Below are 14,570 nucleotides of genomic sequence, written 5' to 3'. Positions count from 1 at the left end.
TACAGAAAAGCAAAACCTAAGAGAATTCAGCACCACCAAACCAGCTTTACAACAAATGCTAAAGGAACTTCTCTATGTCGGAAACACAGGAGAAGAAAAAGACCTCCAAAAAACCCCCAAAACAATTAAGAAAATGGAAATAGGAACATACATATCGATAATTACCTTAAAGGTAAATGGATTAAATGCTCCCACCAAAAGACACAGATTGGCTGAATGGATACAAAAATAAGACCTGTATATATGCTGTCCACAAGAGATCCACTTCAGACCTAGGGACACATACAGAATGAAAGTGAGGGGGTGGAAAAATATGTTCCATGCAAATGGAAATCTAACGAAAGCTGGAGTAGCAATACTCATATCAGATAAAACAGACTTAAAGTAAAGACATTTACAAGAGACAAGGAAGGACACAACATAACGGTCAAGGGATCAGTCAAGAAGATATAACAATTGTAAATATTTATGCACCCAACATAGGAGCACCTCAATACATAAGGTAAATGCTAAGAGCCATAAAAGGGGAAATTGACAGTAACACAATATTAGTGGGGGACTTTAACACTCCACTTACACCAATGGATAGATCATCCAGAAAGAAAAGTAATAAGGAAATACAAACCTTAAATGATACATTGACCAGATAGACTTAATTGATATTAAGACATTCCATCCAAAACAGCAGAATAAACTTTCTTCTCAAGTGTACACAGAACATTCTCCAAGATAGATCACATCTTGGGTCACAAATAAAGCCTGGGTAAATTTAAGAAATTTGAAACCATAACAAGCATCTTTTCTGACCACAACACTATGAGATTAGAAATCATTATAGGGAAAAAATGTATTTTTGATTTCCTCTTTGATTTCTTCAGTGATCCATTGGTTACCCACATTAATAAACTGAAGAATAAAACCCATATGATCATCTCAAGAGATGCAGGAAAAGCTTTTGACAAAATTCAACATCCATTTATGATTAAAACTCTCCAGAAAGTGAGCAGAGTGAATATACCTCAACATAATAAAGGCCATATATGACAAATCTACAGCTAACATCATACTCAAGAGTGGAAACCTGAAAGCATTTCCTCTAAGATGAGGAACAAGGCAAGAATATCTACTCTCATCCCTGTTATTCAATATAGCTGTGGAAGTCCTCACTGCAGCAAACAGAGAAGAAAAAGAAATAAAAAGAATCCAAATTGGAAAAGAAGTAAAACTGTCACTGTTTGCAGGTGACATGATACTATACATAGAAAATCTTAAAGGTGCCACCAGAAAACTACTACAACTAATCAATGAATTTAGTAAAGTTGCAGGATACAAAATTAATACAGAGAAATCTCTCACATTCCTATTCATTAACAATGAAAGATCAGAAACTTCAATTAAGGACTCAATCCCATTTATCATGGCAACAAAAAGAAAAGAATCCATGGGAATAAGTCCACCTAAGGAGGCAAAAGACTTGTATGCAGAAAACTATAAGACACTGATGAAAGAAATTAAAGAGATCACAAACAGATGGAGAGATATACCATGTTCTGAATTGGAAGAATTAATAGTGTGAAAATGACTATACAACCCAAAGCAGACTACAGATTCAAATCAATACCTATCAAATTACCAATAACATTTTTCAGAGAATTAGATCAAAAAGTTTTACAATCTATATGGAAACACAGAAGACCCTGAATAGACAAAGCAATCTTGAGAAAGAAAAATAGAGCTGGAGGAATCAGACTCCCTGACTTCAGAGTATAATTCAATGCTACAGTAATCAAGACAGTATGGTACTGGCACAAAAACAGAAAGATAGATCAATGGAACAGGATAGAAAGCCCAAATATAAACCCATGCTCATATGGTCACCTTATCTTTGATAAAGGAGGCAAGAATATACAATGCAGAAAAGACATCCTCTTCAATACATGGTGCTGAGAAAACTGGACAACTACATGTAAGAGAATAAAGTTAGAAAACTCCCTAACATCATACAAAAATATAAACTCAAAATGGATTAAATGTAGGGCCAGACACTATAAAACTCTTACAGGAAAACATAGGCAGAACACTCTATGACATAAATCACAGCAAGATCCTTTTTGACCCACCTCCTAGAGAAATGGAAATAAAAACAAAAGTAAACAAATGGGATCTAATGAAACTTAAAAGCTTTTGCACAGCAAAGGAAACCATAAACAAAATGAAAAGACAACCCTCAGAATGGGAGAAAATATTTGCAAACAAATCAATTGACAAAGGATTAATCTCCAAAATATACAAACAGCTCACGCAGTTCAATAAACATATATCTCCATATCCACTCCCTCTTGTACCTCCCTCCCACCCTCCCTATCCCACCCTTCTGGGTGGTCACAAAGCACCGAGCTGATCTCCCTGTGCTATGTGGCTGCTTCCCACAAGCTATCTATTTTACATTTGGTATTGTAATTATGTCAGTGCTACTCTCTCACTTCATCCCAGCTTACCTTTCCCCCTCCCTGTGTCTGCAAGCCCATTCTCTACATCTGTGTCTTTATTCCTGTCCTGCCCTTAAGTTCATCAGAACCATTTTTTTTAGATTCCAGATATATATGTTAGCATATGGTATTTGTTTTTCTCTTTCTGACTTACTTCATTCTGTATGACAGACTCTAAGTCCATCCATCTCGCTACAAATAATTCAATTTCATTTCTTTTTATGGCTGAGTAATATTCAACTGTATATATGTGCCACATCTTCCTTATCCATTCATCTGTCAGTGGACACTTAGGTTGCTTCCATTTCCTGGTTATTGTAAATAGAGCTGCAATGAACATTGTGGTACATGACTATTTTTGAATTATGGTTTTCTCAGGGTATATGCCCAGTAGTGGAATTGTTGGGTCATATGGTAGTTCTATTTTTAGTTTTTTAAGGAACCTCCATACTGTTCTCCATAGTGGCTGTATCAGTTTACATTCCCACCAACAGTGCAAGAAGGTTCCCTTTTTTCCACACTCTTTCCAGCATTTATTTTTTTAGATTTTTTGATGATGGCCATTCTGTCCAGTGTGAGGTGATACCTCATTCTAGTTCTGACTGGTGTAACGTGATACCTCATTCTAGTTTTGATTTGAATTTCTCTAATGATTAGTGAAGTTGAGCATCCTTTCATGTGTTTGTTGGCAATCTGTATATCTTCTTGGAAGAAATGTCTATTTACATCTTCTGCCCATTTTTGGATTGGGTTGTTTGTTTTTTTGATATTAAGCTGCATGTGCTGCTTGTATATTTGGAGATTAATCCTTTGTCAGTTGCTTCATTTGCAAATATTTTCTCCCATTCTGAAGGTTGTCTTTTCATCTTGTTTGTGGTTTCTTTTGCTGTGCAAAAGCTTTTAAGTTTCATTAGGTCCCATTTGTTTACTTTTGTTTTTATTTCCACTTTTCTAGATACTATGTATAAAATAGATAACTAATGAGAACTTACTGTATAGCACAGGGAACTCTACTCAGTGCTCTAGTGACCTAAATTGGCAGGAAATCAAAAAATGAGATGATGTATTGTATACATATAGCTGATTCACTTTGCTGTGCAGTAGAATCTAACACAACATTGTAAAGCAACTGTCCTCCAATAAAAATTAATAAAAAATAGAAATATGAGAAAGTAATAACATTTATTTAATCTCATACATCAAAATATTATAATTTCAACATGTAAATATTAATGAGATAATTTCTTTTTTTAAGTCCCCGAATTCTTGCGTTCGCAACTCATCTCAATCTGAACCAGCCACATTTCAAGTGCTCAATAGCCATACGTGGCTGGTTTACTGTATTGAACAGTACAAGGTTAGACTAAGGATGATCAAAGATACTATGTATGTGCAAACACCCTTCTCCCCATCATGTGTCAGTCATGTAGTTGAAAGTCTTGCCTTCCTCCTTAGTTCAGAGCTTCTTTAGTGAAGAAGACTATAGCTTGTTAGTCATTGTATAACACACACAATTGGAAGTTCTCTCTACCTAACAGAAGCATGAAACCAAAAATAAATAAATGCATAAGTGAATGAATGAAACAAAATGAAAACCAAATAGGAGGCTGCATATGTTTTTAACCTTAGATTAGGAGACAAGTTTGAAAATCCAAAACCTCTATAATAAGATTCATTTGGCTGTTGAGAGAAGAGTACAGAGCTATAACAGATGCACAACTCAAGTCTCCTGCTGTCAATCTTATAAAATCCTGAATATTTTCACATTAAAAATGCACTTTAATTTTTTTAATATATTTACATCCTGCCTATAGAATTACATGATTGTATAAAGTTCTTTTTAAACTTTCTTAAGGATAGAATTTAAGTAAAATCTTTTTTAGAAAATATTGCAGAAATATTACAAAAGAATTGATAATTGATATGAATGCTAAAGTCTGGATTGTGCATAACATATCAGAAGTTTGAACCTTTGTTAAAGGATGACTAAACAGTCTCAGCTGTCTGAGCTATTTTGAGCCCTATTCCTTAAACACTGTTTTTTTTCTTAAAATGTGAAGCCCAAACCAGATGTAATATTCTGGATAACCTAATGAGCACAGGATACAACAAAAATATTAATTCTCTTAATAGACTTTGTGGTTATAAATCTGTTCATTACACTAAATTTTTAAAGCTCTATCATGAATCAATCATTGTCCAACTTTTACATGTACATATGCACACAAGTAAACATACATAAAATTGAAATTTAACACAATGTGGTATCCATATTTCCAGATTTTTAGGCCAAAATTCATTTTAATTCTAACATCTACTACATTAGCTAACTTTCCTAGTTTTATGACAACCACAAATCTGATCACCATACCCATGCCTTCATCCAAATGTTTGTAAGAATATTAAACAAGACAAAATTTAGGAGGAAGATCTATGGAGTGCCACTAGGTGCAGTAGTTCTTAAATTTCATGTGCAAAAGAATTGCCCTGAGGAGCTTCTTTAAAATGCAGACATCTGGGCCTCTCCTCCAGTAAATCTGATTCAGTCAGTCTGGAGGAGGGCCTAGGAATATACATTTTTAAAAAGCACCAGAGGAAATAAATGCTCTTGAGAAACGAGAAAAAGCAAAGTCTATTTATTCAGAGCTTGCTATAGCAAGGGAATCAGCCCCATTTCTCACATTTAACAGAGACAGGCAGAGGAGCAGGAAGCCTTTATAGTGAGAGGGGAAAAAAAGGGAGACTTCAGGTGTTGAGTAAATGTTTGTGTCCCACCCAAAATTCTCAAATTGAAATCCCAACCCAGAATATGACAGTATTAGGAAGTGGGAACTTTGGAAGGTAATTGGGTCATGAGGGTGAAGTTATTATGAAAGAGACCCCAGAGAGCTTTCTCACCCCTCCTACTGCATGAAGACACAGGGAGAAGTATGCTATCTGTGAACCAGGAGGCAGGCTTTCACCAGACTCTGAACCTGCCAGAGCATTGATCCCAGCCTTCAGTACTGTGAAAAATAAATGTTTATTGTTTAAGTCACACAGTCTATGGTATTTTTTTTATAGCATACCCAAGAGCCTGAGAATTAAGATGTAGCCTGATTGGAGGCTGTTGGCATGAGGAAGCTGCAGGCAGGCTAAGTAGAAGTAGCACATCCTATGTGACTGGTTAGAGGTTTGACTTTCTCCCACTGATCCTAAGTTAGAAGCAAGGGCAAAAGTTAGGTCAGTTATTTATCAAGTCCTGACCACCTGAAGCCAATTGTTAGGGGGATTATTGTTTGGCTTCCTGGACTGTTTGATATAGACAGTAGTCTGACTTCCTGGACTAGTTACTCTAGGTACTAGGTTGGCTTGCTAGCCTGTTTGCTGCACATTGTGGACCAGAGTTCTATTTTTGTATATAGTCTATTCATTGTCCATTTGTGTATTGCCTCTCATGCTCCAGGAAGTTCTGATACAAGAGTTTCCGAAACATTGCATGCTAGATATTTAAAGAACTTATCCTTACCCTCCTGGTTGACTCTTACTAAACTATGCTTTCAGCCGGTTGACATTTCCTTGTACGGCCTCAGTCCATAAGGATATTAAGATTGAATGACTAACTGGAATAACAATCAATTACTTATGTAACTGTTGACAATTTACAGTGTTTTCATATTCTTTTTTACATTTAATCTTCATATTGACTTCCTTTATGAACGGTATGATTCTATGTTCTCAAGCTAGTGAATTCTATCAACATATGATACCTTGTTGATTAGGTTAGACAGGTTATACCTATTAAACATAAATGAACAAAAAAAAAAGCACAGAAAGTTTTTCTAAACATATTTCACCATCAGAAGGAAGAGGTATGTATTGGGGTTGGGGGGGATTTATCTCAATATGATCACAGAAAAAAACTATATATATAATATGGTAAAATTTTGACCACTGTATACCTATTAGAATGGCAATAAAGAAAACAAACAAACAAACAAACAAAAACAAAAACAGCCTGACAATTCTAAGTGCAAGCGGGTATGGAAAGTAACTGGTGCTTTCATATGTTTCTAGTGGCATTGAAAAATGCTCCAGGAACTTTCGTTGGTTTCTACTTTGGAAAAACAGTTTGGAAGTATCTTATAAATTTAACTATACACCTACCACATGACCGAGCAAAAACACTACTATGTATTTACTCTAGTGAAATGAAAACTTTATTCATGCAAAAACCTGTATGTGAACATATATAACAGTTTTATTTATAAATGCCAAGAACCAGAAACAACTCAGATGTCCTTTAAAATTGGTGAATGGATAAATAAACTGTGTTACATCCATGCAATAAAATAATACTCATCATTTAAAAAGGAATAAACTATTGATTCAAGAAAAAACATGGATGAATCTTAAATGCATTTTGCTAAGTGAAAGGCCACACAGTTTATGTTTCAATTTATATGACATCCTGGAAAAGGCAAAGCTATAAAATGGAAAAATCAGTGGTTGCTAAGGGTTTGGGGAGTGGAGGGAGAAATAAATTGCAAAAAGGCAGCTTAATGGAGTTTTGAGGATTATGAAACTGATTTTTAAGGAAGGGTCATGGTAGATACATGACTCCATATATTTGTCAACCTCCATAGAACTGTATTCCACAAAGGGTAAATTTTACTGTATGTAATTTTTTAAAGTAAAACAAGATATAGAGGGAATCTAAGATAGAAAGCAGTCTGTGACAAATGAATTTAAATGTATTTTAAATGAATAACACAGGAGGGAGTGGAGAAGAAAGGAGCTGACCTAAGTAACTTTGGAAAACAGTGATTAGACTGGATACTGTATGGTTAAAGATAAAAAGAACTGTATACAAAAACACATTACTCTAATTAGTAAATTTGTTTCTCACTGGGGTATGCGTTAGCAATATATATATACACACACACATATATATGTGTATATATATATATATATATATATATATATAGTTACTAGGTCAAACAAATATGCAAACAAATTGCAAATAATGAAAAAGATACCTGAAGGCCCTACTCTTGAAAAAAAGAGCAAGATTTGTAAAGTAGATAAGAGACAGAATCATTTGTGGCCAGGAAATGTCAAAAAAAAAAAAGTTTGTAGCATGAAATTAGGGTCCTAGAGAATAATATATTAATTCAAGGGAACTTGGCATTTCTAAACATGATACAGATAATACATTGTGTATTTATTTCCTTCTGCTTTTGATTTGGATCTTACCCATAGCAAGAGTGGTCAATGATAAGATAAAAAATGTAATAAATTGTTACCAGTATTTCAAAATAGTAGCTATAAGTAAAATCATCAATCAAAATATCTAAAGCTTTAATCTGCCTTATAACAAGATCCTATTGCAATCCGTTTCTGAAGTCAGTGTACTGATTACAACAGGAGAAAGTAAAATATATGTGTCAGATAATCAATGATGATAGCTCTCCTAGAGATTGCACATTGGAAAGTGAAAAATAAGAACTTTTCAAACTCATAAGAACGAGTTTGCTCTTGTTCTTTTCAATGGTATTGAAGTAGATAAAATGAAGAAAGCTGTACTGTAGGAACATTTTCAACTTATCATAAATGAGGAAGATTCCTCCCCTCATTTAATCTAATGTTTCAGAGATGGTATCTGCTTTGCAGAGTTGCCTTACCAATTTTCACATTTACTGATGATCTATACTCTCTGTAGTACTGAGCACTTTCACTGAATTTTGTGAGCCATGTATCCTATTTTGAGTCACTCTAGCTGAATAGAATTGAGTGTTTTGTAACTCCACACAACTTTTGTTGTGTAGAGCCTACGGTTTTTATCAGAAATTCAAAGGAGGTGGAAATTCCCTGGTGATCCCGTGGTTAGGACTCCTCGCTTCCACTGCAGGCGGCATGGGTTTCATCCTCGGTCAGGGAACTAAGATCCTGTATGCCGCGGGGCACGGCCATAAGAGTGACTGCCTTAAAGTCACAATTTTGAGTCCCGGTCTTGCCACTTCTTTCCTGTGGACAAAGAACTTACTTACTCTGGGCCTGTTCCCTTGGTAGCCAAATGTTACAGTAATCTCTTCTTTGATCATTCCACAGGGTTGTCATAAGGGACCATGTGAGATTGTAAAAGCATTAAGGTTTTGTTATCTCATTACATAAAAACTATACAAGTGAGAGTTGCTATGATGACTACAAATATTGACAAGAAAATTCTTGACATGAATGAAAATCAAAGAAAATCTCTTTTTATATACTGATAGAAACATCGCATAATGACTGATATGCTACTCTGACCAAATGATGTGATTCTGAAAATCATCAGTATAATCATTAACATGTCTTTTTCCAGTTATAAAATATTCAGTAATAAAGAAAAATAAAAGTAAATTATAGTATATTAACTCAATTAAATAATTTATAAATATCAAAACCTGTAATTATGAGAGAAAATGGAAGTCATGATACCCCCCTTTTCCTTAGTTTACTTAACTAAGAAATAAATAAAGCATACAAATTCATTCACACAAAGACATAGGGAATTATTCTCCAGAGTTTACCTCTGGATGTTAGAAGGACATTAAAGCTGAATATAAAAGGAATGAGCTATTGATAGTAAAATTCTGGCATCTGGGAAAGATTGGCGTCTTTTCAATCTTACCAGGTGGACACTTATATGTTCTTACATAAAGCTAAATCTACTTTTGTCAGGTTAATTAAAACAAATAAAATAAGAATTCTTTTGTTAATTCTGGAGACCATATGATATAAAGAGAAGACACTTCTCTTTATATCAAGAGGATCAGGAGGCCTTCTTTCTAGTCCCAGTTCTGCCCTGTTATTAGCTCCTAAGACTTCAAATTTCTTCACCAATAACAGTGCCCTACCTACTCCAAAGGGTGACAGTGTGGAGAGAGACAAAGAGACAGAAAGAGACACAAAGAGAGACAGGTGTCAAATAAATAAATAGAAGTGCTTAGATAGTAGAGTTTCTTAAGAGTGAGATTATAGTTTTACATTCAGGAACTATTGCACCACACAGTAAACCTAGTGATTGAAATAAAAGTCTCCCCATAATCTGAAGATCAAGGTCTTTAAGATTATTTCTCGGGGATGATTAAGAAATTAACTCATAACATTTCTTAAAAACAAGAGTTCCTTTTTCTACAGGAGCACTGTCCCTGATTAGAGATGTGTTCTTCTTTCCAGAGGGATCTACCTCTCTGCTCTTGTCTCAGCACAACTGTTAAGCAGTTGAAGTTCACTTTTGGAACTTTCTCTTCAGGACACTCTCAAGAATTTGGGTGCTTTTTCCATTGCTCTAGGGCACTGTGGCAACTTCCTGTTCACTTCTCCACAAGTCAGCTGCTGAAACAAGACTTAGAGACCTGATAAAGCCATGATCACTTTCAACTTCAGTTTCATCACCTGAAAAATGAGACTATGTAGATTACGTCTTTGGTCTCTTTCTGCCCTAAAATTCCATTCTCATGTTTAGAACTGACAAGAAAGGAACAATGCTTACTTGGCTCCAGGTGGGACATGCTCTTGTTGTTCCTGAAAAACATACAGCCACACTGTGCAAAGAGATTTCTGAGTCCCTCAGGGATGAACCCATGTTTTATGGGGCCTAAAGATCATACAATTAGGCTGAAGACTCTTTAAGGAAAAGAATACAAATATATAGTTAAGTATAAAGGAAATGTTTATTTAGAATGAGTAAGGAAATCACAAAAATATTTATAAATTTTTAAATTTTGACAAATACAACAAATATAATAAAATCAAAAAAGCATAATATCTTTATTAATTAACTGCTGACACACTTCTTATAATATTCATATTTTTTGGCTGCATGCTCTTTGTGTGACAATGGTATTAAAAATTTTTACATAAAGAGAATAGAATGATAATTCAGTCTTTTCTCTCTCATGGTTAATCAAAAGTTGTCTTTTATTACTGATGCTTAGGATGCATAAATCATGTGACTTCACACATCTATATACTGTGTTTATAGTATTGCTACCAGTGTGTGCTCTGCAAATACAGGAATTCTGAGAACTTCTACTTTATGTCTTATTACTGTGAATGTCACATTGTTGTGTACATTTCTGTTGTGGTGAGGCACTGAAAAGGACAAAATCCTCCACTTATAACTTATCCTGTCTGATAAATTGAGGAAGTATTTATGGAAACTATTCTTGTATTAGCATAACTAGCAATAACTTTGCTATACATGAAAGTGACTTTAAGTCACTGCACCCAAATTAAATGTATCCCTAAGTCAACTTTTCATTAATGAATTCCAGTAATGCCTGTGGTCACTCCAATACCACCTGACAAGAGAAGTACTTTATAGGGAAAGTAGAATTGGAAAGATACAGAAGACTTAATAAATTGTACTTCGAATATCTTAATTTTGAAATTAAAAAAGAAAAATACTCCTCTCAGGGCTTTGGAAGGCACGGGCTAAGAGCCCCTGAAGGTTACACTTCATTAGCTTCATGGCAAATCTTCTGTCTCTCCAACTGGCCTGAGCCTGCCCCTGTCAACAGCAGGCAGAGTAGAAGAGAGACCCAGACTATGATCCAAAAGATGACACTTGGAAGTTGAAGCTGAAATGTCATGGAAAGGAACAAATTCTAGAGTGCCTGGAAAAGCTCCTAAATGTAGTGTGAATGTAGTTACTACCTCAGTTTTGCATTAATGACAGTATGAATGTGGACATCTGCTTTCCTTGACAGAAGAGTAGGAAATAACCAAGACTGGACTAAAACTCAATTCTGCTAAAGAAGCCACTTGCGTGCACCAGGGGCTGCTGCCAATTGCAAAATGATTGAGTGTTGGGAGCCATGATCAATTAATTATATCTGTAAGGGCACTGAAATCTAAGGTGACCCAGATATTTACCACCCTTGGTTTGATATGTCAATCCAAACCAGAGAACCCAGGCAAAATGAATTGGAGGTAGTTGATAGAGGTTCAAACTACATTCTGAATATAAAGAGTGGTTGAGAGATCGATACACACACACATACATACATACATACATAAAGTTTTAGGCATGTAAGAACATGTAAAGAATACAATTCAGATGGAAAACATTATATATGTCTAAATCAGATACATGTGAGAAATTAAAAAGTAGCATTATCAATGAAAGAGGAATTTCCCTCCTTCCCTCTCTCCTGGTTTTCAGCAACTCAAAGGTATGAGCAGATAAGAGCAGGCAGTTATGTTCTGTACCTCAGGCCTAAGAAAGTTTTACCAAGTACTTACAATTCATAACCACAGTGCTGCTGGAAGAATCTGGCAAATATTCTAGTTCTAATAGATAAAAAGATAAAACACAATTTCTGCCCTTATGGTATATATATTTACATGAAAAACTGTTTTAGGTTATAGACCCTGACATGGTGATTTGCTTGTGAAAACCTTATTGAGGAGTGTTCTCAGGAACAGCATCAGTAATGAAATGGGGGTAGCAGAATTGGTGGGAGAGAGAAGTTGAACTGCAATGCATTTGTAACAGAGCCCTCGGCCAGTTCCACTGAGTGCTCTGGGGCAGGGACAACTCTCCAGAGTTGCCTTTAAGTGAGGCAATGAAGTCTTTGAACCCCCACGATAGATCAGTCATTGGTTGGAGGTTGTCCCTGGGGAGGATGTATCATCTTGGGTGAAGAAGCTCCTGCAGGTCGAGGGCAGTTCTCAGAGGGAGACACAACCGTGAGTCCTTTGCAGCCAGTACTCCCTGTAGCCAATGGTGTGAATGTCATCATTCTGAAGAAGCAATCTGGGCAGCACATCACAGTGTCCACTACAGACAAAGTATAAAGAATAAAAATAAAATCTAAAACAGTCCTATAAGATCTGGAATGCTTTAGCCCTAGTTGATAGGTCAATTGTGAAATGAGCGGCATAACCAGCAGAGAGGGAGCATATTCCTGATCCGTCTCCCCCATTTGAGTCTCTCCTCTGAACTGACATCATAGGTCTCTCAAAACTTCCTGTTAAAATGTAAATGGGTCCCTTGAAAATTGTGAGGCACAAATCTAAAGACACCAATGACCACTTTGAGAATAGAATAAAGATAGATATGTTTAGATGGACTATGCTGCAACGGAGTTTTCTCACTGGAAAATTGTAATGGAGGATTGTGGCTCACCAAAGGGCACTGTGAAGGCACTGGCTAACCTATAAGGAGATAGCAATCTGCAGGAGTCATCTATGGGTGAGAAAGAGTATTTACATCAAATTTGCTATTCCTTCCTATTTTGCTAGGCCAGCCCTGCTGCTCATGTCTTGTTTTGAATATTCTATTTCTGTTTGACTACATTCTGTGATTCTGCCTCCCAATAGCAGATGCTCCACACTTGGCACATTCTGTGGGTAATTCAAGGATTTGTTTACCTTTGCTCTGAAGCTCTGTGACACTTGTTCTTGCATTCCGGTAGAGGCAACAGAAGGAGAATAAATGCATATCATAGAGATCAACTACCATTCTCAAAAACAGACTGGCTTGATATGTTTTCCCTTAAATGCAATTTAATATTTTTTATAATAGTGAATGCCGAAGTGCAGTGGTCCAAGAGAAAATAGAGAAAACAAACTATAACAGCCTCCATGTGCAATCCCAGTTGTATTTAGATATAATCATTAACTTTGCTTTTTGAGAATTTACAGGGAAAATGGTGTTGTTTTCTAACATTACTCAGAAATCTTGCAAATAAAGTCCCTGTCAAGTGTTTTCAAGATTTGTACTTAAAAATTGTCAATAAAGATGAGGAAGTTTACAGGGTAAGACTGAGAAATATCAACTGTTTTTCAAAACATACTCAGCCTCTCTTCTAAAGAAAACTGAGGCTAAAACAGAGTAAAATCTTTCAGCCCATAATCTATGGTTTTATAAAGACGTTTTTTCCTTGGAGACCATGATTTGAACTACATCATTTCTATGTTATGTATGTTAGCTGAGTTCTTGGATCAATTTTCAATTTCCAGACACAGAAAACCACTTATTTAGAGTACTAAAACTCCTTGTTCTCTCTCCTTCCTGCCATTGTACCTTTTTTTTTTTTTTTTTGCGGTACGCGGGCCTCTCACTGTTGTGGCCTCTCCTGTTGCGGAGTACAGGCTCCCGTTGCACAGGCTCAGCGGCCATGGCTCACGGGCCTAGCCGCTCCGCGGCATGTGGGATCTTCCCGGACCGGGGCACGAACCCGTGTCCCCTGCATTGGCAGGCGGACTCTCAACCACTGTGCCACCAAAGAAGCCCCCATTGTACCTTTTTATTTCCACAGACCCAGCTAGATCTGTTAAGGGCCTAAATTCAAATATACTTGTGGGTTGCTGGCCAAAATAATCTTAGAAAGATCTGTTTGAAGTTATTATATACATGGAATAAGGATTACTTTCTGTATTGCTTACATTCTTTTTTTTGTTACTAATAAAAAATATATTACAAGCAGTGCCTTAATTATTTCAATTTACATTTTGTATTCTGTTAAGTATTTCCCTTCCAGAGAGTCAGACAGATACGTTTAAATGTGTTGTCATTTTACACACCTCACCCCAAATTAGCTAATTTTGTTCAGCTTGGGGGATCCTGATTATACTCTAGGTCATTTTGTATTTTACTTCAGTTGACTATTTTTTGCATTTTTCTCAGAGTAGATGAGTATGGACCACTTTGGTCCAAACAGGACTTTAAGAAGAGAATACATACATAACAGATACCCCAAGATTAAACAGGTACTTGTAATATAAAATTCCTCTGTGAGTTATAACTTCCCCTTTGTGGTTTGTGAATTATTTTATATGTTTAAAGTACATCTTTATACTAAAGTCAGGCCTTAAAGTTCTTCCCACTTTCTCTTAAGTGTGGATATTAATCATTTAGGACTATAATCAAACATAAGCTTCTCAAGAAAAGAATTCTTGCAGTGGGGCTTCCCTGGTGGCTCAGTGGTTGGGAGTCCGCCTGCCGATGCAAGAGATGTGGGTTCGTGCCCTGGTCCGGAAAAATCCCACATGCCATGGAGCAGCTAGGCCCGTGAGCCATGGCCGCTGGGCTTGCGCGTCCGGAGCCTG

Source organism: Delphinapterus leucas, chromosome 17 (assembly GCF_059928025.1).
Source record: "Delphinapterus leucas isolate spDelLeu-1000000601 "Yukka" chromosome 17, BTC_Dleu_Yukka2, whole genome shotgun sequence".
NCBI lineage: Eukaryota > Metazoa > Chordata > Mammalia > Artiodactyla > Monodontidae > Delphinapterus > Delphinapterus leucas.
Note: the sequence above shows the minus strand (reverse complement) of the source record.